This window comes from Vulpes vulpes, chromosome 10 (genome assembly GCF_048418805.1).
Source record: "Vulpes vulpes isolate BD-2025 chromosome 10, VulVul3, whole genome shotgun sequence".
Lineage (NCBI taxonomy): Eukaryota > Metazoa > Chordata > Mammalia > Carnivora > Canidae > Vulpes > Vulpes vulpes.
The window spans coordinates 73,726,321-73,748,963 of NC_132789.1; the positions used below are offsets into that span (position 1 = coordinate 73,726,321).

The following is a 22,643-nucleotide window of genomic DNA, read 5'->3' on the forward strand; positions in this document are numbered from 1 at the left end:
AAAATGCCATTTTGAGTTTACTGGGAATCTTCAAATAGGAATATAAAAAGAAGTCCTCGTGTCCACCAATCACCACAATATTTCTTCAAGATCCAGACACTCTGATTAATAATGCTATATTTATGCAGTATCATCAGAAGAGCAGGGATTCCACAGAAACCAAGTAAAAATGGAGGTCTGAAGCATCACAACTGAATTTAGAAGGATTAGATATTTTCCTAAAATGTGCTCTTTAAAAACCAATACAGTATTTTGATGCATAGGTCTCATCATTATAAATATTAATCATCACATTGGAAGAAGTCAGTGATATCTTATATATAAATGGGGGCATAGGACAGGTAAAGGGGACTGGAGAGAGAATAAAGAGTGATGTTTGACACTATTAAACAACTCCAACAGGAATTTTCTGTTTTAAGTTCTTATTTAACCAATATATTACATTTTTTTCTCCCCTTGGTCAGCTGTTAGGAACCTCTTCCTATTATTCTAACAATGACAAAGTTTTTTTTAAAAGATTATTTATTTATTCATAGAGACAGAGAGAGAGTCAGAGACAGAGACAGAGAGTCAGAGACATAGGCAGAGGGAGAAGCAGGCTCCATGCAGAGAGCCCGAAGTGGGACTTGATCCTGGGTCTCCAGGATCACGCCCTGGGCTGCAGGCGGCGCTAAACCGCTGCACCACCGGGGTTGCCCCAATGACAAGTTTTAAAAGGAAGAAATGAAAGCTAAATTCATAATAATATTATTATTTTTTATTGGTGTTCAATTTACCAACATACAGAATAACACCCAGTGCTCATCCTGTCAAGTGCCCCCCTCAGTGCCCGTCATAATATTAAATGCATACCCTGTACAAATGACACTTTCATATTGTTTAATTCATTTAGTCCTCCTACCTCTAGAGTGGACAATCCATAGTAGCTATGCTATTCCATTTTCACAAATAAATTCACAGATTCAAAGAAGTCCCCTGACCAAAGTCAAATGAACAATAAATGATAGAACTGAGATTTAAAACTAGGATCATCTTTCCCACACATTTTAACATCTCTGAAATTAGGATGTAGCTTATCATTAAGGGGATGTCAAAATAAAATTGACAGCCTCTTTTTTCCTGGTGGTATACAGCAATGGTATGATTCATAGTAGAAAACCACAAATAAAATCAAAGTACTTGCTGCCAAAAAGATTTTCTCAATAATCTACTTGTAATTTCTTTTCTAGTTTACTATTTTTTATTTGTGATGAGCAACTTTACCAGATTACCAAACATATTATAACTATTAGCCCAACTAAAAGTAAGAACCTTATAATAATTCCCCTATACTAAAACACATGTTTTATCATCCAGCTCTGGGTAGCTACTTTGAATCTCTATGTATTTTGCTTATTTTCTCATTCATAGGTCTATGTAAGTAGTGAGGTATGCTCAACAGGTATCATTTAATATTTGTTTGCTCAAAGGCTCAGGGGAGGATACTGAGCAGAAATTTGTGACAATATTGTATTTTACCAACTACTTTTTACATTATTTTTTTAAAACCTATAACAAAAATATAAAAACCACACACATTAAAATAGCAAAAGTTGTAACTGCACTCTAATAAGGACACTTTTTATCCTTAAGCTTTAAAACAGCTGATTTTTTTTTGGTGAGATACTGAAAAAACCCTGTTCCTCAGCTTAGTTTGGTCGGGACACCAACAGGACAAATCCAGAGTACTGAGTATTTTCTACTGAGTTATCTTCCTGTTGACTCTTTTCAGCTGTGTCCAATCAACAGCTAAAATCATCTACACTTACTATATTTTTCAGTTCCCGAATTTCCATTTGATTCTTTTCTACTGATTCCAGTTCTCTAGGGGAATTCTCCACCTTGTCATCTATTTTCATGAATAGATTATTTAAAGTATTTTAAAGCTCTGGTCTGTAATCCAGTCTGCATAACTTATTTCATTGCTGACTTATCTCTGTTGGTCCTGTGTATACCTAGTCATTTTTAATTGAATATTATTAATTGTATGTGATGATTGCATGAAAATATGAAAAAAATAGAGGAAAAAAAAAGATTGCTACCTTCTTCCAGAGATGATTTAATTTTTTTCTAACAAGCAGTCAGAGTAGGAGCAGATCACTTCAACCCAATCAAGAACTGAGCTGAATGAGACTGGATTTCAAACATCATAAAGACTGGCCTACCTCTGATTTATTACCACTCTTATGGTATGCCACCCTTCAAAGATTCCAAATGCAAACAAACCCAGGGCTAGAACAACCAACAAAAACTATTGAAAGCTCCACTTAGCTTCCTCAGTTGCTTTTTACTCATCTCTTCTACAATGTTCAGCTTTCATCATCCTTTCCAAAATAGCTTAAGAGCTAGAAAATGCCTTAAGGAAACCAGCATAGAATATGTCTATCTCCCCTCTCTCCTGAATCTTGATTCAAGGCGTGACTAACTTCAAAGCTCTACCATGCCTTCAAATTCATTTTTCCCCCCATATCAAATAGTTCTCTGTAGAATATTCAGTATAATACAAGTTGCTCTATCATACATAGAAATGGAGATTTAGGATTAAAAGAGGTAATATATTTGTGACAGCACCAAACTGTTTTGCTTACTACAGCTCAGCTTTGTGGTAGATCTTTAAATCTGGCATTGTGACACCTCCAGCTTTGTCCTTCTTTCTCAAAACAGCTTTCACTATTCAGGGTCTTTTGTGGTTCCAAGCAAATTTTAGAATTATTTGTTCTAATTCTGTAAAAAACGCTGTAGGTATTTAGATAGGGATTGCAATGAAACTGTAGACTGCTCTGGGTAGTATAGGCATTTTAACAATAGTAATTCTTCTAATCCAAGAGCATGGAATATCTTTCCATTTGTTTGTGTTGGCCTTCAAGGTCTTTCATCAATCTTTTATAGTTTTCAGAGCACAGGTTTTTCACTTCCTTCGTTAAGTTTAACCCTAGGCATTTTATTCTTTTTGGTGTATAGCATATTACTCACAATAGTCAAGAATGGAAGCAGCCTAAGTGTCCATCAATAGATGAATGGATAAAGAGGATGTGGTATGGAATATTACATAGCCATAAAAAAGGATGTGATCTTTCCATTGCCAACAACAATGGATAGATTAAGAGGGTATTATGCTCAGTGAAGTAAGTCAGAAAAAGGCAATACAGTTTAACTTCACTTATATATGGGATCTAAAAAACAAATGAATAAAACAAAAAGTAGAATCAGACCTACAAATACAGAGAACAAACTGAAGGTTACCAAAGGGAATGGGGAGGGACATATGTGCAAAACAGATGAAGGAAAGCAGAAGATACAGGTTTCCAGTCATGGAATGAATGAGTCATAGGAATAAAAGACACAGCATAGGAAATATATAGTCAAGGGTCTTGTATTGAGGTCGTATGGTGACAGACTGTAGCTACACTTGTGGTGAGCATAACACATCATATAGAAATGTTGAATCACTATGTTGTATACATGAAACTAATATAACACTGTATGTCAACTATACTCCAATTAAATATTTAAGAAAAAAATAAAATAGGTAATATATGTATCTCACCAAGCAAAGTGAATTTATAGGAGGCAGTCAGTAAAATATAAAAGTTGATTCCAACTAAAAAACCTGTTACTACAGGGCTGTTCTACATGCTAGATTCTCTACTTCTCAGTCAGCCTTTATAAAGTTCTACCTTGTCAGTAATCCATGCCGTTTGTTTAAAACATATTAGATATTTAAGGTAAATTGAATCACCCTGTGGGATAAGGTAACTCTATAAGCTGGCGGGGGCGGGTTGCGGCTCAAACTCTGCACATTCCAAAGAAAAGACTTAACTGTGGTAGACTACTGGGAAATAATTTCTAAGCCCTTGGAATATCTTGCCTGGTAAATCTGTTAGCCTAAAATCTTGGGCCACACCAGGTAATTTGTATTAGCAATGTAAATTATGGTAAATGTCTGTTTTTGTATGCCCGGGGTTTAAGCCACACTATCAGTTGGACCTCAGAGGAGAGGAGAGGAGAGATAAGGGAAGCTGGTGGAGACAGAGTAGCTAAGATATTTATATGGGTACTTCTGTGCCTATGTAACTGATCCCCAGTGAAAATACTGGACATCAAGACTCAAGTAAGCTTCCCTGGTTGACAACACTGCACATGTCATACAAGGTGGCTGGAAGAAGGAAGCACTGTCCATGCAACTCCAGTAGGAGAGGTTAACTAAAAACTTGCACCTAGTTTCTCTCGGGCTCCATCCTACACACACTTCTCCCTTAGCTGATTTTAATTTGTATCTTTTCACTGTAATAAATCATAATCATAAGCTTTTCCTATGCTTTTCTCTGACTTCTGTTTCCTTCTAGCAAATCATCAAGCCTGAGGATGGTCTTAGGAATCCCCAACACACACACCTTCAAGTAATCTGCATGCCCAAGCAAAACAAAAACTCTTAAGAGCTGGTAGCTCACAACTGCCAAGTTTCCAACTCCAATATTTTCAAACATAGTGGCATCATTCCAATGTCTATCAAACTATATAGACATCACCAATTTCTAATCTTGCACATCATGTTCGAAAGTTTGCTGCTTGTTGTGTCAGATGACAAATAAGGATCAAACAACAAATTACAACAGAAATGTTATTATAGAATTAATTCACATAAAATAGTAACATCCCATTCTGACCACTTAAGAAGTGGTCAGTTCACACTGCCTTATACTGTAAATGTAAAATACAAACTGTATTTTAAAAACTCAGTATTTTAAAATAGTATTTTAAAAGGACATAAAAATAGCTCATTAATTGTTGTATAGATAACATTAAAAAAATTCCAGATATATTTGGTTATATAAAATGTATTACTAAAATTAACTTTACTTTTTAAAATATACTTTTAAATTAAGTACAGGGTTCACATATTTCTATTGGACAATGCTGGTATAGAGCATCTAATTGATCTTGGTAGTTTTAAGTGGGTACAATTTAAAAAAAGGAATCACAAAAGCCTTAACCTTTTCTTCATAAAATGTATTTGAACAATATATCAAGAGACATTCTATGTTTTATAACTCAGAATAGTATGCACTGCATTTATTTTCTATCAAGGTAATTCCAGTCTAAAAAATAACCTTTGGTATTTTCTATTTTATCAGCAATAAGAAAGCCATTTCCAGTTCATACTAGCAAGAGAAAAAAAAAAACATTTTATAAGCTAAATCTTACCACAAAATTTTCAAAAACCACATCTTCAAATGAAGATGTCATGGCATAACTGTAACCTTTTAATTAAGTCAAAATGCTCAGTAAACACAGAAGTTAAAGAATTTTATGGTCACAGTCTAAATCAGTATTAAAGAAAAAAAGACTCCCAAATTAAATAGATCCCTTGATATTTCTAATCACCTTTAAGTAGAATTACACATCAACATTTTCCCTCTTTAGGTAAGGACAAAAACACATAAAATGGTATAATAAAAACACCTTTTAAGAAATAAACATTATTTACATTAGCCTTTTTTTTTTTTTTTTTTTATGATAGTCACAGAGAGAGAGAGAGAGGCAGAGACACAGGCAGAGGGAGAAGCAGGCTCCATGCACCCGGAGCCCGACGTGGGATTCGATCCCGGGTCTCCAGGATCGCGCCCTGGGCCAAAGGCAGGCGCCAAACCGCTGCGCCACCCAGGGATCCCTTACATTAGCTTTAAAGTTGATTAATCTCTACTGTAGTATAATAATGCAGTGATTTCCTAAAATCAAAACCCCAAGAGTTTTTCTAAAATATTGTACCTAGTTTAGTAAAAACTTTTATGTGGAGTTGTTGGGATCTTTACACTATTATTTTCAGGAATATTAAAATAGGTAACAATGTGATTTATGGTAAACACCTAAATTTTTAGTTTAATGTTTAATTCATGCCATTGAAAAACTTATTTTCACCTTAAATGTACTGTAATTTAAAATAAACCCTAAACAAAAACTCCACAATTGTTTTAATATTTTAAAGATTTACCTACACAGTAAACCATTATAAATGCTCAAATTTTCAGCATGTTAATATTCAAAGACTCTTTCCTGACTCTGACTCTATTTCTTTATTCTTAGTTTTTTTTCTCACTGCATGTTATCATATATACCCATGTACACACATACATATACAAATACATATATCCCCATTCAAATATGTACATATGTGTGTATAAATGTGAAATATTTATGCTTTTGTAGGTCTTGAAAATATCTCTAGCTTTTTATCATAGCTAGAGCAAGGTAAAAGGGCAATAAATGATACTCAGAACGACAGTATGTTTCCAACTACAAGTACTTAAAAGAAACCAGAATTGTGTTATCCTACTTTATCACCTGGGGCTAAACTTGATCTGGGACTGATGTGTTAAATTAAGAAAATTTTTTCTTTTCTTTTCTTTTTTTTTTTTTTTTGAAATGAAACCATTCTGTTATGCCAACTCAGTTTCGTCCTAAGAATGGGAAACACACATGCAACCTTTTTAAGAAAACAGCTGTAAAGCTGTTAACATTCCCAAAATAGATCTTCTGTTAACCTGCAAAAATGGTGATATATTGTGGTCCTTTTGGCACTTGTGGTAAGAAATTCTTTGGATGCAAATTTACCTAATAACTCAAAGTTCTTTTTTTTTTTTAAATTTTTATTTATTTATGATAGTCACACACACACACAGAGAGAGAGAGAGAGGCAGAGACACAGGCAGAGAGAGAAGCAGGCTCCATGCACCGGGAGCCCAACGTGGGATTCGATCCTGCGTCTCCAGGATCGCATCCTGGGTCAAAGGCAGGCGCCAAACCGCTGCGCCACCCAGGGATCCCTAATTCAAAGTTCTCTAATGTTAAAGGATTTATTAGAGTGGCAATTGTCTGCTTATGCCTTTGAGAGGGTCTCAAAACAATTTGTTAACATTGCAGAAAAAGTTGAGGAAAAAACTGAAGATTGTTTTTAAATACCTAAATGACTTTTCTTTAGGTAAAAAAGCAAAATTTTTCATGTAGAACAATTTGAGCATTTTAAAGCTTGGATTAAAATCCAATCTTAAAAAGGCAGACAAAAGTTCTAAAATATGAAGTAATAGGACTTCACAATAGAAGACAATTTCACTTATTACTTTATAACGTTTTCTGTAGTGACTATGGCTTTAAATCTTATAAATGAGGTAAACCCATTAAGTGGTTTGCAAGCAAATTTTCTATTTTCCCCTCAATAATTAAATCATAATAAACATTTAATGCTTTCTACGATACGTAAGCTAACCACTTAATGAGGAATAACTAACATTTAAAAATTAAGTTTTTTCACCAAAGACACAAATTTCTTATTTACATATAACACAAAGTTACTATACAAAACCACTGAGAGAACACTGAAATAAAAGTCCAATCGTGCTTAAGGAATTTTCTTTCCCAAAACACTTAAATATCTTAATCCTTTATGGATTAAAATCTGAACACACAAACCATAAAAAAGAAACCTACCAAGGATTTTCCTCCATTCATAAGCACCACATCCAAAAGCCCATGTAAGAGACTACTGTGACATTTGAGATGAAAAAATGTCATAGTAGGACACTGTTAAGGTTGGTCCCTCCACCCAAAACAACCAGTAAACTGGAAAAAACAACCAGAATCAACTACTTCAGAACCATGGAACCTGACTAGATACTTAAAACAACCATGAGTGTTTGCTAAAAGGGAGAGGCTGTGAGGAGAACCACATGTGCAAACCAGTTAACACTGCTCATTCCTCAGCTCTGTCATACATTCCTAGAGCAGCTGGCTGGTGCCAAGGCAGGCAATGGGGAACCTTGACATCAAAAAATTGGGGGCTGCACATTTTGGTCAGTCTGGCAGATCAGAAAATGGGATAATGCAGACACCTGCCTTCCTTTTTTTTTTTTTTTTTAAAGATATTTATTTATTCACGAGAGACACAAAGAGAGAGAAGGGCAGAGACATAGGCAGAGGGAGAAGCAGGCTCCATGCAGGGAGTCCAATGCAGGACTGGATACCACGCCCTGGGCCATAGGCAGGTGCTAAACCGCTGAGCCATCCAGGGATCCCCCAGACACCTGTCTTCCTCAAGGCCCTTTAGGCTGCAGGGGCTTCCTATAACATCTATTGGAAGATTTAAAGAGACAGCAACATTTTTTGTTGTTTGAGCGAGATATTAAACAATATCTTCATCATGTCACTAGCTAACTGCAAAGATAATGGAAAAGAAACTTCAGTGACCACACACAACCAAGAATACACATTTGCAAAAATAGTTTGAGAAAGTCACAGATGGCAGCAGCCTCAACAACACACATATACCTGTGGAGTCTGAGAATCTAGCTTAGTTTCCAAAATTACTACATTGTAACACAATGTCCAGGGATCACCAAAGAAATTACAAAGCATACAAATAAAACATGGCCCATTCACAAGACAAAAAGCATCTGATAGAAACCATTCCTAAAGAAGTCCAGAATTTGGATTTAGTAGTCAAAGATATTAAATCAAGTGTCCTAAATATGCTCAAAGGACTAAAGGAAACCCAATGACAAAAAAAAAAAAAAAAGAAAAAAAGAAAAAAAGAAACCATTCCTAAAGAAGTCCAGAATTTGGATTTAGTAGTCAAAGATATTAAATCAATTGTCCTAAATAAGCTCAAAGGACTAAAGGAAACCCAATGACAAAAAAAAAAAAAAAAAAGAAAAAAAGAAAAAAAAAAAAAAAAAGGAAAGCAATGTATGAGAACATCAATAAAGAGACAAACATAAGAGAAACCAAATAGGGATGCCTTAGCTCAGTGGTTGAGCATCTGCCTTCAGCTCGGGGCGTGATCCCAGGGTTCTGGGATCAAGTTCCACATCAGGCTCCTCGCAGGGGGCCTGCTTCTCCCTCTGCCTATGTCTCTGCCTCTCTGTGTCTCTCATGGATGAATAAATAAGATCTTAAAAAAAAAAAAAAAAAGAAACCAGATAGATATTCCAGAACTAAAAGGTATAATAACTCAATGAAAAATTCATTAGCAGGGTTCAATGGATTTAAATAAGTGGAAAGAAATATCAGTGGGCTTTAACATAATAAAGACAAAATAATCCAGTCTGAAGAACAGAAAGAGAAAGAATGAAGAAAAACAAACAGAGCCTGAGGGACTTATATACTCATATAGGCATTACAGGAGTCGCAGAAGAGAAATAAAAGGGAGCAAAAATAATAATTGAAGAAATATTTGCCGAAAACTTCCAAAACATGATGAAAAACATGAACACACACATCATCCAAGAATCTCAACCAACTCCAAGGATAAACTCAGAGATCCATGCCAAAATACTTTATATTCAAAGTGTAGAATGAAATGAAAGAAAAAGAATCTTGAAAGCAAGGAAAAACTTAACTTGACATATAGAAAAGACCCTCATGATGCTAACAGCTGATACCTCATCAGCAACCATAAAGATCAGGAAACACTGGGAATGATGTCTTTAAATAAAGAAACAAAAATCTTGGGACGCCTGGGTGGCTCTGTGGTTGAGTGCCTTTGGCTCAGGGCATGATCCCAGGATCTAGGATCGAGTCCCATATCGGTCTTCGCGAGGAGCCTGCTTCTCCTTCCGCCTGTCTCTGCCCTTCTCTCTCTCTGTCTCATAAATAAATAAAGAAATCTTAAAAATAAACAAAAATCTTATCTGACAACACTATCCTTCAAGAATGAAGGAGAAATTAATACATTTCCAGATAAACAAAAGCTGAGGAGATTCATTAGTAGTAGATCTGCCACATAAAAAAAAAAAGCTAAAGGAAGAGTTTCAGTCTGAAATGAAAGGACACTAGCAAAATCACAAAAAGAAATAAAGAGTATTAGTAAGTTTATATGTAGTTATAAAAGATAGTATAATTCTATTTTTTGTTTGTACCTTCTTTTTTTCTCCCTTTTCCTATATGATTTATAAGGAAAAAGTTCACACATAAAAAAATGTCTATGTGAATGGGCACACAATGTATAAAGAGGTAATCTGTGACAACAGCAAGATAAAAGGAATGATGGAGATACACAGGATCAGTGTTTATATACTATTGAACTAAGTTGGTATTATTCAAACTAGGTTAATGTAAGTTTAAGATATTAATTGTAACTGACAAATAACCACTGAAGTTAACTAAAAAATATTACAGAAAAGGAAAAAAGGGAATCAGAAAAATAACACTATAAAAAAATCAACTGTGCAAAAAAGGGCAATAATGGAGGAATTGAGGAACAAGAAATAAGACCATACAGAAAGTAAATCCTTCCTTATTAGTAATTACTTTAAATGTGAATGGATTGGGCAGCCTGGGTAGCTCGGAGGTTTAGCACCTGTCTTCGGCCCAGGGCATGATCTTGGAGACCTGGGATCAAGTCCCATGTCAGGCTCCTGCATGGAGCCTGCTTCTCCCTCTGCCTGTGTTTCTGCCTCTCTCCCTCTCTCTCTCTGTTTCATGAATAAATAAATAAACTCTAAAAAAATAAAAATTAAAAGAAAAATAAATGTGAATGAATTAAATTCTTAAACTGAAAGGCAGAGACTGGCAGAATGGATTTTAAAAATATGGTCCATCTACATATCGTCTACAAGAGACATAATTTAGATACAAAGACATAAAGAGACTGAAAGTAAAAGGATAGAGTAAGGTGTTCTATACAAACAGTAACTAAAAGAGCTAGAATTACTATATTTTTATCAAACAAAATAGACTAAAATAGTAAAAAAAGGTTACTGGAGACAAAAAAGGTTACTATAGATTAATAAGAGATTAATACATAACAATTATAAGCACATACATACCTAACAACAAAACCTGAAAATATATTAAAAGTAACAATTGAAAAAATAGATGGTTCTACAATAATAATAATTGGAAATTTCAATACCCCATTTTCAACACTAGATACAGGAATGAGAAAAAGGTCAATAAAGAAATAAAAGATCTGAACAAGAAAGCTACCTATTGTACTAGACCTGACAGATATAGAATGTTCCACCTAACAACAGAATACGCTTTTTTCTCAAGTACAAACAGAATATTCTCCATAATAGATATTAGTAAGACCACAAGTCTTAATAAATTTAAAAAGATTCAAATCATGCAAAGTATGTTTTACAATTACAATAAAATGAAATAAGATATCAGTAACATAAAAAAAAGAACTGGAGAGGTGCCTGGGTGACTCAGTTGAACATCTGACTCTTGGCTTCAGCTCCGATCACAATCTCAGGGTCATGGAACCGAGCCCCATGTTGGGCTCCATGCTCAACTGGAAGTCTGCTTGTAATTCTCTCTCTTCCTCTCCCTTTGCCCCTCCCCCTGCTCTCTCTCTCTCCTCTAAAATGAAATTAAATTAAAAAAAGAACTGGAAAATTTACACATATTTGGTAATTAAACGACCATATTCAACCAACAGATCAAAGAAGAATTCATAAGCGATATTACAAATTGCTTGAAACAAATGAAAACAAAAACACATCAAAACTTATGGGATACAGGAAAAACAATGCTGAGAAGAAATTTACAGATCTCAATTAAAAAAAGATCTCAAGTCAACAACCTAACTGTGTGCTTTACAAAGCTAGAAGAACAGCAAATGAAACCCAAAGCTGGCAGAAAGATATAAAAAGGTTATATTGTAAATAAAACAGATTAGAAAAACAATGCTAAGTCAACAAAACCCAATGTTGGTCTTTGGGGAAAATACTCAACAAAGTCAATAAACTTTTAGCCAGGTTGACTAAGGAAAAAAAGGACTTAAATTACTAAAATCAGAAATGAAAATTAGGACAACCTATCAATTATGGAGAAATAAAAAGTATTATAAGAGATTAATATGAACTACACACCAACAAATTGGATAATTAATGAAATGGACAAATCCTGGAAACAAACTACCAAAACTGACTCAAAAAGAGATAGACAAAAAAAAAAAAATAGACAATCTAAACAGACCCTCAAGTAAGCAGTTTGAATTAGTAGAATTAGTAATCAAAGCACTTGTAACAAAGAAAAGCCCAGGACCAGATGGCTTTACTTGTGAATTCTACTTGTGAATCCTACCAAGTTTTTTTTTTTTTTTAGAGATATTATTTATTTATTCATTTGAGAAAGAGAGAGAGGGAAAGAGGACATATGCAGAAGGAGGGAGCACAACTCAAGACTCGATCCCAGGACCCCCAGATCATGACCTGAGCTGAAGGCAGATGCTTAACCCACTGAGCCACTCAGGTGCCTGAATTTTACCAAATAACGAAAGAAGAATTAACAAAAATCCTTCTTAAACTATTCTAAAAAACTAAAGAGGGATACCTAGGTGGATCAGTTAAGCATCTGCCTTCAGCTCAGGTCATGATCTTATGGTCCTGGGATGGAACCCTGCATCACGGTCCCTGTTAGCAGGAAGTCACTTCTCCCTCTCACTCTGCCCCTCTTCTTGCTTATGCTCTCTCTCTCAAATAAAATCTTTAAAATACAACTAAAGAGAAGGGATCACTTCCAAATTTATTCCATGAGGCCAGCATTACTCTGATACCAAAGCCAGACAAAGACACTACCAAAAACTACAGGCTACTACTAAGAAAATATTAAAACTAAAAAACTAAAATAGTAATACTAAATACTAAAAATACTAGTATCCTTTATCAATTGCAGAGTAAAAATCCCTAACAAAATGCTAAGAAATCAAACTCAACAACATACTGAAAGGATCACACTTATGACCAAGTGGGATTTATCCCCAGAAAGCAAGGGAGGTTTGATATGAGAAAATAATCAAATTAGTAACACCACATTAACAGAATGAAGGACAAAAACCACATGAACATGTCCTAATGCAGAAAAAGCATTTAGTAAAATCCAATACCTTTTAATGATAAAACACTCAATGAAGTAGGAATATAAGGGAACTGCCTCATCATGATTAAAATCATACATGAAAAACCCACAGCTAATATATTCAATGGTAACACACTGGAAACTTCTCCTAAAATCAGGAACAAGACAAGGATGCCCACTTTCACCATTCCTATTCAACATACTACTGAAAGTTCTTTTTTTTTTTTTTCTATGATAGGCACACAGTGAGAGAGAGAGGCAGAGACATAGGCAGAGGGAGAAGCAGGCTCCATGCACTGGGAGCCCGACATGGGATTCGATCCTGGGTCTCCAGGATCGCGCCCTGGGCCAAAGGCAGGCGCTAAACGCTGCACCACCCAGGGATCCCACTACCGAAAGTTCTAACCACAGTAATTAAGCAAGAAATAAAAATAAATAGCATAATTGAAAAGGGAGACATAAAACTATTTCTATTCACAGATGACAGGATCTTATTATATGTGGCAAACCCTTAAGAATCCACATATTTAAAAAAACCTATGTGAGCTACTAATGAATTTGGCAAAATTGGATGCAAAATAAACACAAAAATCAATTGTATTTCTATATATTTACAATGAACATGAAAAGGACATTTACATGGCATAAAAAAAAACAAAGAAATACTTAGGAATACGTTTAAACAAGCAAGCACAAGACTTGTACACTGAACATTTCACTACAAAATGTCTTTTTAACAAAGAAGATCTAAATAAATGCGAAGATATCCTATATTCATGTTTTGGAAAATTTAATAGTAAGATGACAATATTACCCAAAATGACCTACAGATTCAATGCAATCCCTATTAAAATTCCAATGGTGTTTTTTACAGAAATAAAAAAAACACATGAGGGGCCTGGATGGTTCAGTCGGTTCAATATCTGCCTTCAGCTCAGGTCATGAGATCAAGTCCCAAGTCAGGCTCCCTGCTCAGTGGAGAGACTGCTGCTCCCTATTCTTCAACTCTTTGTCCCCACCCGTGCACATACTCTCTCCCCCCATTCCGTCTCACTCTATCTCAAATAAAATCTTTTTTAAAAAAAGAAAAGAAAAACTAGGGATCCTAGAGTTTATATAAAATTCCAATGAATCTTGAGTAGCCAAAACAATCTTGAAGTAAAATAACAAAGTTGAAGGGCTCACATTTCTTACTTTCAAAACTTACTACAAAACCACAATAATCAAAACATTATGGTATAGGCACAAGGACAGTCATAAATATCAATGGGAGAACTGAGTCCAGAAATAAACCTTCATCTCTAAAACCAACTGAGTTTTAACATGGTTGCCAAAACCATTCAGTGGACAAAGGATAATGTTTTCAAAAATTATGCTGGGAAGGGGGTGCCTGGGTGGCTTGGTCCGTTAAGCATCAGACTCTTGGTTTCAACTTAGGTCATGATCTAACAAGGGTGGTGAGCTGGAGCCCTGAGGCAGGTTTCCAAGCTCAGGAGGGAGTCTGCTGGAGATTCTCTCTCTCCTTCTCCCTGGTACCCCCTTCCCATGCATATGCATGTGTGCATGTGTTCATGGATCAAAGACCTAAATCTAAAAGCTAGAACATGTGAATTGAATTTAAATTGAAAAAGAAAAAAAAAGGATGCTTTCCAAGTACAGAAGCTAAATGAGGGGAATGGGAGGCTGGGCTGTAAAATGCTGGGAACAGGGCTGCAAAGCAAAGAGAACAGTGTCCCCAAGGCCTGCCCCCAGTGCAAGGCCACACCCACTACAGGATGCCTTGTGGGTCTTAGGCAAATACTTTCTCCAGAAGACAGAAAAGCCAGGGGTGCAGCTAAAGAGAAAAGAAAAGGTCTCAGCTGCTCAAAATCCTAACAGCTGCGCTGAACAGAGAGCTCTCTTACAGTTTTATGAACTGCTGGCTGTGCTATAAAGCATGAAGAAATTTCTTGAGTCTCACAAGTGCTCAGATCCTAAGACATAATGAAGGGAAAGTCTTGATTCTGCACTCAAAACATATGATACCAGTGGTGAACTAAGTAAAACTAAAGCAGTAACAGAGTCCAGACCCAAATTAGGCTATTTTGCTATTAATATATTTCAGCCTTTCTCCTTCAACAAGGTCATGGAGATCTATTTACGTAAATGAACGTAAGTATATGTCATCACTCTAAATGACTGTACCATACAGCAGAAATTTTTTTTTAAGATTTTTATTTATTTATTTATTCAGAGACACACAGAAAGAGGCAGAGACACAGGGAGAGGGAGAAGCAGGCTCCACACAGGGAGCCTGACGCGGGACTCGATCCTGGGTCTCCAGGATCACACCCCAGGCTGCAGGCAGCGCTAAACCGCTGCGCCACTGGGGCTGCCCAGCAGAAATGTTTTATACTACAGTTTTCATCACACAGAATATTAAGACATGTATCTTAGAATAAGATTTAAGAAAATTAATATATTTTACTGCTTCGTAAAGTAAGCAAGTAAGTAAAACTGTGTCCTTCCCTGCAAATGCATATAAGGGGAAGAATGCCGCTGCTATGATCTAGAATAAGGAGCCAGTAGCTGTATACACTACTGCATATGTACCATGAGAGCAAATGTCCAGTTTTAAAAAGTCAAATAATGGGGATCCCTGGATGGCTCAGCGGTTTGGTGCCGGCCTTCAGCACAGGGCATGGTACTGGAGTCCTGGGATCGAGTCCTGCATCGATCTCTGCCTCTCCCTTTTGTGTCTCTCATGAAATAAATAAGTAAAATCTTAAAAAAAAAAAAAAAAAAGTCAAATAATGTTTTAGTATTACAAAAATTAGTTTTGATCTTGCAGGCTCCCTGAAAGGGTTTCAGGATCACGGATCACACTGGGAGATCTGACAACTTAGTTTCCCAAATTTAATTCCAATTAACTTATCTTAGCAAACTGAATATTAGTAATTAAATAAGTTAATGATCAGCTATTAACAATAGAAATCATATAATCAAAATTGCCAACTGCTGAGCACAGGAAGAAGAGCAAGTTTAGGGGAGAGAAAATGAATTCAGGACTGAACCTATTGGAGCAAATGTAAGTGAATCTAGAAGTTAAAAACAAAAAGTTTAAAGGGCAGATCTGAGAGTTACATTTATAAAACTGATTAAAGCCAGGAAGAATATGGGTGATAAGATAGAAGGTCAGAAATGTGAGGAACACCTATAATTAATAAGTGGATAAAGGGGAAGTCATTAAAGCACTTCCAAAAAGAATGAAATGGACACAAACTGTGACAAATGAAAGGATGTTAGAGACCATCAGGGTCAACCAATCCATTTTTCTGGTTCAGGAAACAGAGCCTGAAGAGGCTCAAAAACTGATCTGGCCAACTCTCTGAAAGTAAGAGCATCAAGTTTTAAAATGCCATTTTAGGATCCCAAATCAGTTTTCTTTCCATAGTACAAAATTTCCAGAGTTAGGAAGCAATTCTTTCATATTCTAACTAGAGAATTAAAATCTAGCATCAAGGACAGATATTAAGGAGAAAATAACACATGTATTTCTACTTCCTCTAAACCCTGCTCCTCTTATTAGCCTATCACCTCTTCTGGTTGTCTTCATATCCCACAATCAATGCATCAACCAAACCTGTAGGCTCTGCCTTCAAAAATATATCCAGAGTCCGAAAACTTATCATCTAAACTGTTAAAATATTAACCCAACCCTGATAACCTCTTTACCTAGAATTTTTAGAGCATCCTAACCAGTCTTCCTGCTCTCACTCCATCACCTTCCCTGTTCTGCCCAATGACCATTGTGTATTTTCTATGCAGCCGTCAGAGCAAACACTAAATCATAAATAACATCATCCCTCTTCTTCAAAATCCTCTAAGTACTGGCACTTTAACTCAGTAATTAACCCCAAAGCCCTTAAATGGCTTACAAGACCCTATATGACCTGTCTGCCATTCTCCTTTTTAAATCTCATCTGCTACTATTCTGTTCCCACCTACTCTATTCTAGCAGCACAGCAGTCTCTGCCGATACTGCCTTTGTACTTGCTCTTCTTGGCTTGGCATGCACTTCTCCCAGATATTCTCACATCCTCTGAGTTGTACTCAAATAGCACTTGCCTGGTCACCCTGTATATGAGAGACAACTCCATACCCAGGTTACTCTATCCCTCTTGTTTTAATTTCCTCTATAGCCTTCCTGACTTGACATTCTAAATACTAGTTTTATTGCTTATTCCCTCCACTAGAATTTAATCTCAAGAGCAAGGACTTAATGTTTTGTTCGTTATCGTACTTAGTACAAAACCCAGCATTTAGTACAAAACCTGGCACTCAAAAGGCAACAAACCTCTCAAACAAAAGAACAAAAGCAAATAATAAAGATTAGTATAACCTAAGATCTTTCTATTTAAAGTTGATCTACTAGGTGCCTGGGTGGCTCAGATGGTTGAGCATGTGCCTTTGCCTTGGGTTGTGATCCCAGGGTCCTAGGATCAAGCCCCACATTGGGCTCCTTGCTCAGCCACGAGCCTGCTTTTCTCTCTCACTCTCCCTGCTATGAGCTCTGTCAAATAAATAAATAAAATTTTTAAAAAAAAAATTAAGTCCATCTATTAACTGGTAAAGTTTTAGATCACTGTCCCATTCTGATGGCTCTGCTTAGCTTTTCCCTTTTATGTTAAAAAGTTTTATTTATTCATTCAACAAACATTCACACAAAGGCCCTATCATGTCTCACACAGTATGAGGCACTGAAGGCAAAAAGATAAATAAAACAAGAACTCTGCCCACAAGAAACTTAGTTCTAGAGAGGCGTTACATCATTTTCAGAACAATAAAGTTGTAGTACCGCAAATGAGGGTAACTGTGGGCTATGTTAATACACTAAATATTAAAATTGTTACAAAAGCTAAACAATTCATTGAACAAAATACTCAAAATGTACTTTTCATGCAAACTGCTTCACCAGTTTGACAACTTATATAAAATTTAATTGGCTGAAAAGATCAAGTCATTTAGTTCACTACACTCGAACTTGAAATGGTACCCCCCTATTCATCTTCATTCATTATCCCTTAGATTAACATCTTAGGCAAAACCTACAACAGTCACCAAGAAACTTCTAACAGGCTTATTAATGCATCTCAATACATTCACTGGGCTAATCCCCAAATCCTTCTGGCTTTTCACTAGAAGTTATTTTAGTTAATTTCTTTAAATGTATTTTTGCTGGAGTACCTGAGTTGCTCAATTAACTGTCTGCCAGGCATCCTGGGATTTAGCCCTGCATAGGGCTCCCCACTCAGCAGGGAGTTTGCTTCTTCCTCACCCTCTGCCCCTCCCCTCTCTTATACTTACACATGCACCCTAACAAATAAAATCTTTATTATTTTTTTTTAATGTTTAAACACATATTTTCACTTACATTGCTGGGCAATACATTGAAATTCAAGACGATTAAAATCCGATTTTAAAAAATGACTCAAAATGTAAATATTTTCATCAGAAATAATAATAAATTGATCTGCAGATGATAAATGCCCACAGAAAGGGCATTTGTTTGAAACAGCTGTTCAGCTTCAGTGAATTCAGAAAGTCATCTATTAGAAAAGTCATATGATGTTTTTGATAATAATGGTCTTACTCACAGCAGAACCAAGAGAGCAATTGTAATCATTTGAGGTAGTGCCTCATTTTGATACACAAATGGTTATATACAAAAAGGAAAAGGCCACCGAAAAAGCAGTAAAGATTTGAAAACAAAATGGTATCTGAAAAATATAAGACTTCATAAATTTTTATCTAGTCTTTCATAAATTCATAAATATAAAGTCTTATTTATTCCAGCTAAATTAATTTTACCAAATTCTCTATGATTAAACAAAAAAACTTTAAATTATAAAACCAGAAGTTCCTTGAAAGATACAAATGTTTCCTCTTTTTGGTAATTTTAATTTTCTTAAGTAGGCACCATGCCCAATGTGGGGCTTGAATTCATGACCGAGAGATCAAGAGACAATGGCTCTACCAACTGAGGCAGCCAGGTGCCCCTACAAACTGCTTTTCTTTTATTTATTCATTCATGAGAGACACTGAGAGAGACAGACATAGGCAGACGGAGAGTCAGGCTCCTGGAGGGGACCCTAACGCAGGACTCAATCCCCGGGGACTCCGGGACCACACCTGAGCCATAGGCAGCCACTCAACTGCTAAGCCACCCAGGCATCCCTACAAACTGTTTTTAAAACACCTGTTCTTCCAATTATCCCTTGCACCCTTGAAAATCAATCATCATCTCTGATAGCTAATGAAACTACTACTGTAAAAAAAAAAAAATTAAACTCCCCCACTCTAATTCAAAAACAAGGCAGGGGCACCTAGGTGGCTCAGTGGTTGAGCATCTGCCTTTCACTCAGGTCATGATCCCGAGGTACTGGAATCCAGTCCCGTATCAGGCTCCCTGCCTTTGTCTCTGCCTCTCTCTCATGAATAAATAAAATCTTTAAAACAAACAAAAAAACCCCAAAGAATGCAATTCAAATTATCATTCTCTATCTCAAGTGATGAGAACTCCTAATCATGGGTTTGCATATAAGTACTATATTTCTCAAAGGAGAACTACAGAAAGGGTAAAGTCAACTACTGATTATTCTGGCTTCAAACTACTTTACTTAGTTCCTTGAGAACTAATACTTTTAAACAATACAGGGAGCACTGAGAGTTTACAGCTTTGTGTTGTACCTGACATATCTTCTTTCTAGATTATTTGGCAAAGAGTCAACTAGTGATAATATTAGGACAATAGTTTCAAAGTTCTTCTTGAGGAAGGTAAAGTAGTTTATATGAAATGTTCTCCAAGCATTAAAGAAAAAACAGTATTCCTAAAAGCATTTTTTTTAATAACAGAAAATAATGGCACTGAAACTAATGAAACAAAACTGATCTAGGCACTTTTCAATTACAAGATCAGACAAAGTAACCTACATGTACACTCCTGATTTATATATATGCCAGAAACTCAAAGATCATTCTTTACAATTTTCATTCCCTTAATTGTCATATTAAATTGCATCAAGTCAGACTGTACTTTTTTTTTTAAAGATTTTATTTATTTATTCATGAGACACACACAGAGGCAGAGACATAGGCAGAGAGAGAAACAGGCTCTGCACCAGGTGCTCGATGTGGAACTTGATCCCAGGACCCTGGGATCATGACCTGAGCCAAAAGTAGACACTCAACCCCTAAGCTACCCAGGAATCCCCAGACTCTATTTCTTTCATATCCCATTCTCTTCTATCTCCACTGCCAAATCTTAGCTTAAATCATAATGATTTGGGATCCCTGAGTGGCGCAGCGGTTTGGCGCCTGCCTTTGGCCCAGGGCGCGATCCTGGAGACCCGGGATCGAATCCCACATCAGGCTCCCGGTGCATGGAGCCTGCTTCTCCCTCTGCCTGTGTCTCTGCCTCTCTCTCTCTCTCTCTCTGTATGACTATCATAAATAAATAAAAATTTAAAAAAAATATTAAGCCCTTTTTAAAAAAAAAATCATAATGATTTATTTTCTAAATCATTACAAGGCTCATAACATAGCTTCCCTAGTTTTTTCAAAAGATGAAATAAGTAAACCTCTAGCAATGCTGGTCAAGAAAAAAAAATAATGCATAGTATAACAATAGTGGAAATTAATTAGGTACCATTTTATAAAGTTAAATACTGCATACTCTTTGAGCCTGCAATTTTTATTCTGGGTACACATCTGAGAGAAATTTTTTTTGTTTTTTTTTGTTTTTGTTTTTTTTTGTGTTGAGAGAAATTTTTAACACATTTTCCTAGAAATATGAGTAGAAATATGTTCATAACAACATGTCTGTAATAGCATAATACTGGAAACAACCCAAATGTCTATAGTATGGAAATGTCTATAGTAAGGATCAATTATGGTAAGTTTGCAGAATGGAATATTATATACAGTAGTAAAAATGAGTAAACTACAACCACATGCACCAAGAATGAATATTATTAACACGATATCTAATAAAGCAAATCCAGAAGAACATGTTTTAGCATATTCTTTTTATAAAAACAAAACCAAGGGGGAAAAAAAAAAACATTGTTTAGGTAAATGTATTTATAATAAAACTTTTATAAAATGTAAAAGACTGAAATACAAAGTTCAGAATGATAGTTACCATTTAGGGAGAGGCAAGGAAAACACACAGGAGGATCTAAGTTATTGGCATGTTTGAGAAACTGGATTCACAGACACTACTTTACTGAAGCTTCAATACATTCTATGTAAGATTATGCACAAACCAGTAATAATAATGTGTCATGAGCCAAGAATTGTGATTATGACAATTCTGTGCAAATTGGTGGGAAAATGCTAATTAAGTTTAGAGGGAAAAATCAGTAATGAAAGGAAAGGCATAATTAAAGACTAAGTTGGTTAAAGATCTTGAGAATAAGTGAAATGTTTTAATAATAAAAAGGACATAGTCAAAAGGTTTGATTTTTCCCCCCAATCCTGCCACTAAGTAGCTGTGTAATCTCTAAGTCACTTAACTCGCTTAACAGATGAGCTTCCAAAACAGACTATGCTCAGATGGATTTCTTTCTTTTATTTTCAGAAACAAATGGCCTATATTTCATGTTATCAGGTATAAAATCTGGTCACTTCTGAAAGATGTACCATTCCATTCTGGGCTTCCCTTCTTTTCCTGGCCTACCAACATTATCTAATATCTGTCTCTGAGCTTGTGCCCACAGATAAAAATAAGGCACCTAACTAAATCATCCCAGTAGATTCTCTTTGCTACTTCTGCTGATAATACAACCACTTACACTGAACTTCAAAAGATATATATATATCCTAGAGAACAGTTTTTATATGACATGTATTTGCTCAACAAATGTTGCTACAAAAAAGTTACACTGATTAACACCAATTATCTAAGTCAGGCTCAACTAGGTTATGCTACAATAACAAATACCAACAAATCTTGGTGGCTTAAAATAACTAAGATTTTATTCTTTTATGCTACCTGCTCATTGAGAACACTCCTCCAAGTCTTCAGGGACCTAGGCTAAAGGTAGCCACCACAGGAAGGAGACAGTGTGGCAATGTATATGCAGACTCCTAAAGCTTCCATTTAGGAGTATCACACACTACTTGACTCACACTTAATTGGCTAAATCATGTCACTTGGCCATGCCTAATTTTAATTTAGCAGGAATATCTACCATATTCCCAAGAGTAGAGTAAAAATATATGCGAACAATTTTCACAATTTCACAATGTGGAAGCATCAAATGAAATGTTAACATACTATGATGTATGAAAAATCCAAGAATACAAAGAGAGGAGCCTGGGTGGCTCAATGGATGAGCATCTGTCTTCGCTGAGGTTGTGATCCCGGGGTTCTAGGATCAAGTCCCACGTCAGGCTCCCCGCAGAGGAGCCTGCTTCTCCCTCTGCCTATGTCTCTGCCTCTCTGCGTCTCTCATGAATAAACAAAATCTTTTTTAAAAAAACTCAAGAATTCAAAAAATAATCAACATACAAGGTTTTGAAAAAATTTACCCAACACATATATGCCAACAAATTGGACAACCTAGAGAAGATGGATAATTCCTAGAAACATAATAGCCACCAAAACTGAAACAAGAAATACAAAATCTGAACATACCAATTCCCAGCAAAGAAACTGAATAAGTGATCCAAAAACTCCCAAGAAACAAAAGTCCAAGACCAGA

The 22,643-nt window shown here is 35.8% G+C and overlaps 1 protein-coding gene across 10 annotated transcripts in view; it reads right to left on the reverse strand.

The window, feature by feature from the left end:
* Nucleotides 1-22,643, reverse strand: part of CDK17 (cyclin dependent kinase 17) — a 109,458-nt gene that overhangs the window by 46,103 nt on the left and 40,712 nt on the right. For 2 of the 10 annotated variants that reach the window (XM_072724620.1, XM_072724623.1), the window contains exon 1: nucleotides 18,124-18,231. The exons of the other annotated variants lie outside the window; for them this stretch is intronic. The gene's annotated coding sequence lies outside the window, so the exon portion shown is untranslated. Of the gene's footprint in view, nucleotides 1-18,123; nucleotides 18,232-22,643 lie in introns of those variants that run through there. 10 annotated transcript variants of the gene reach the window in all.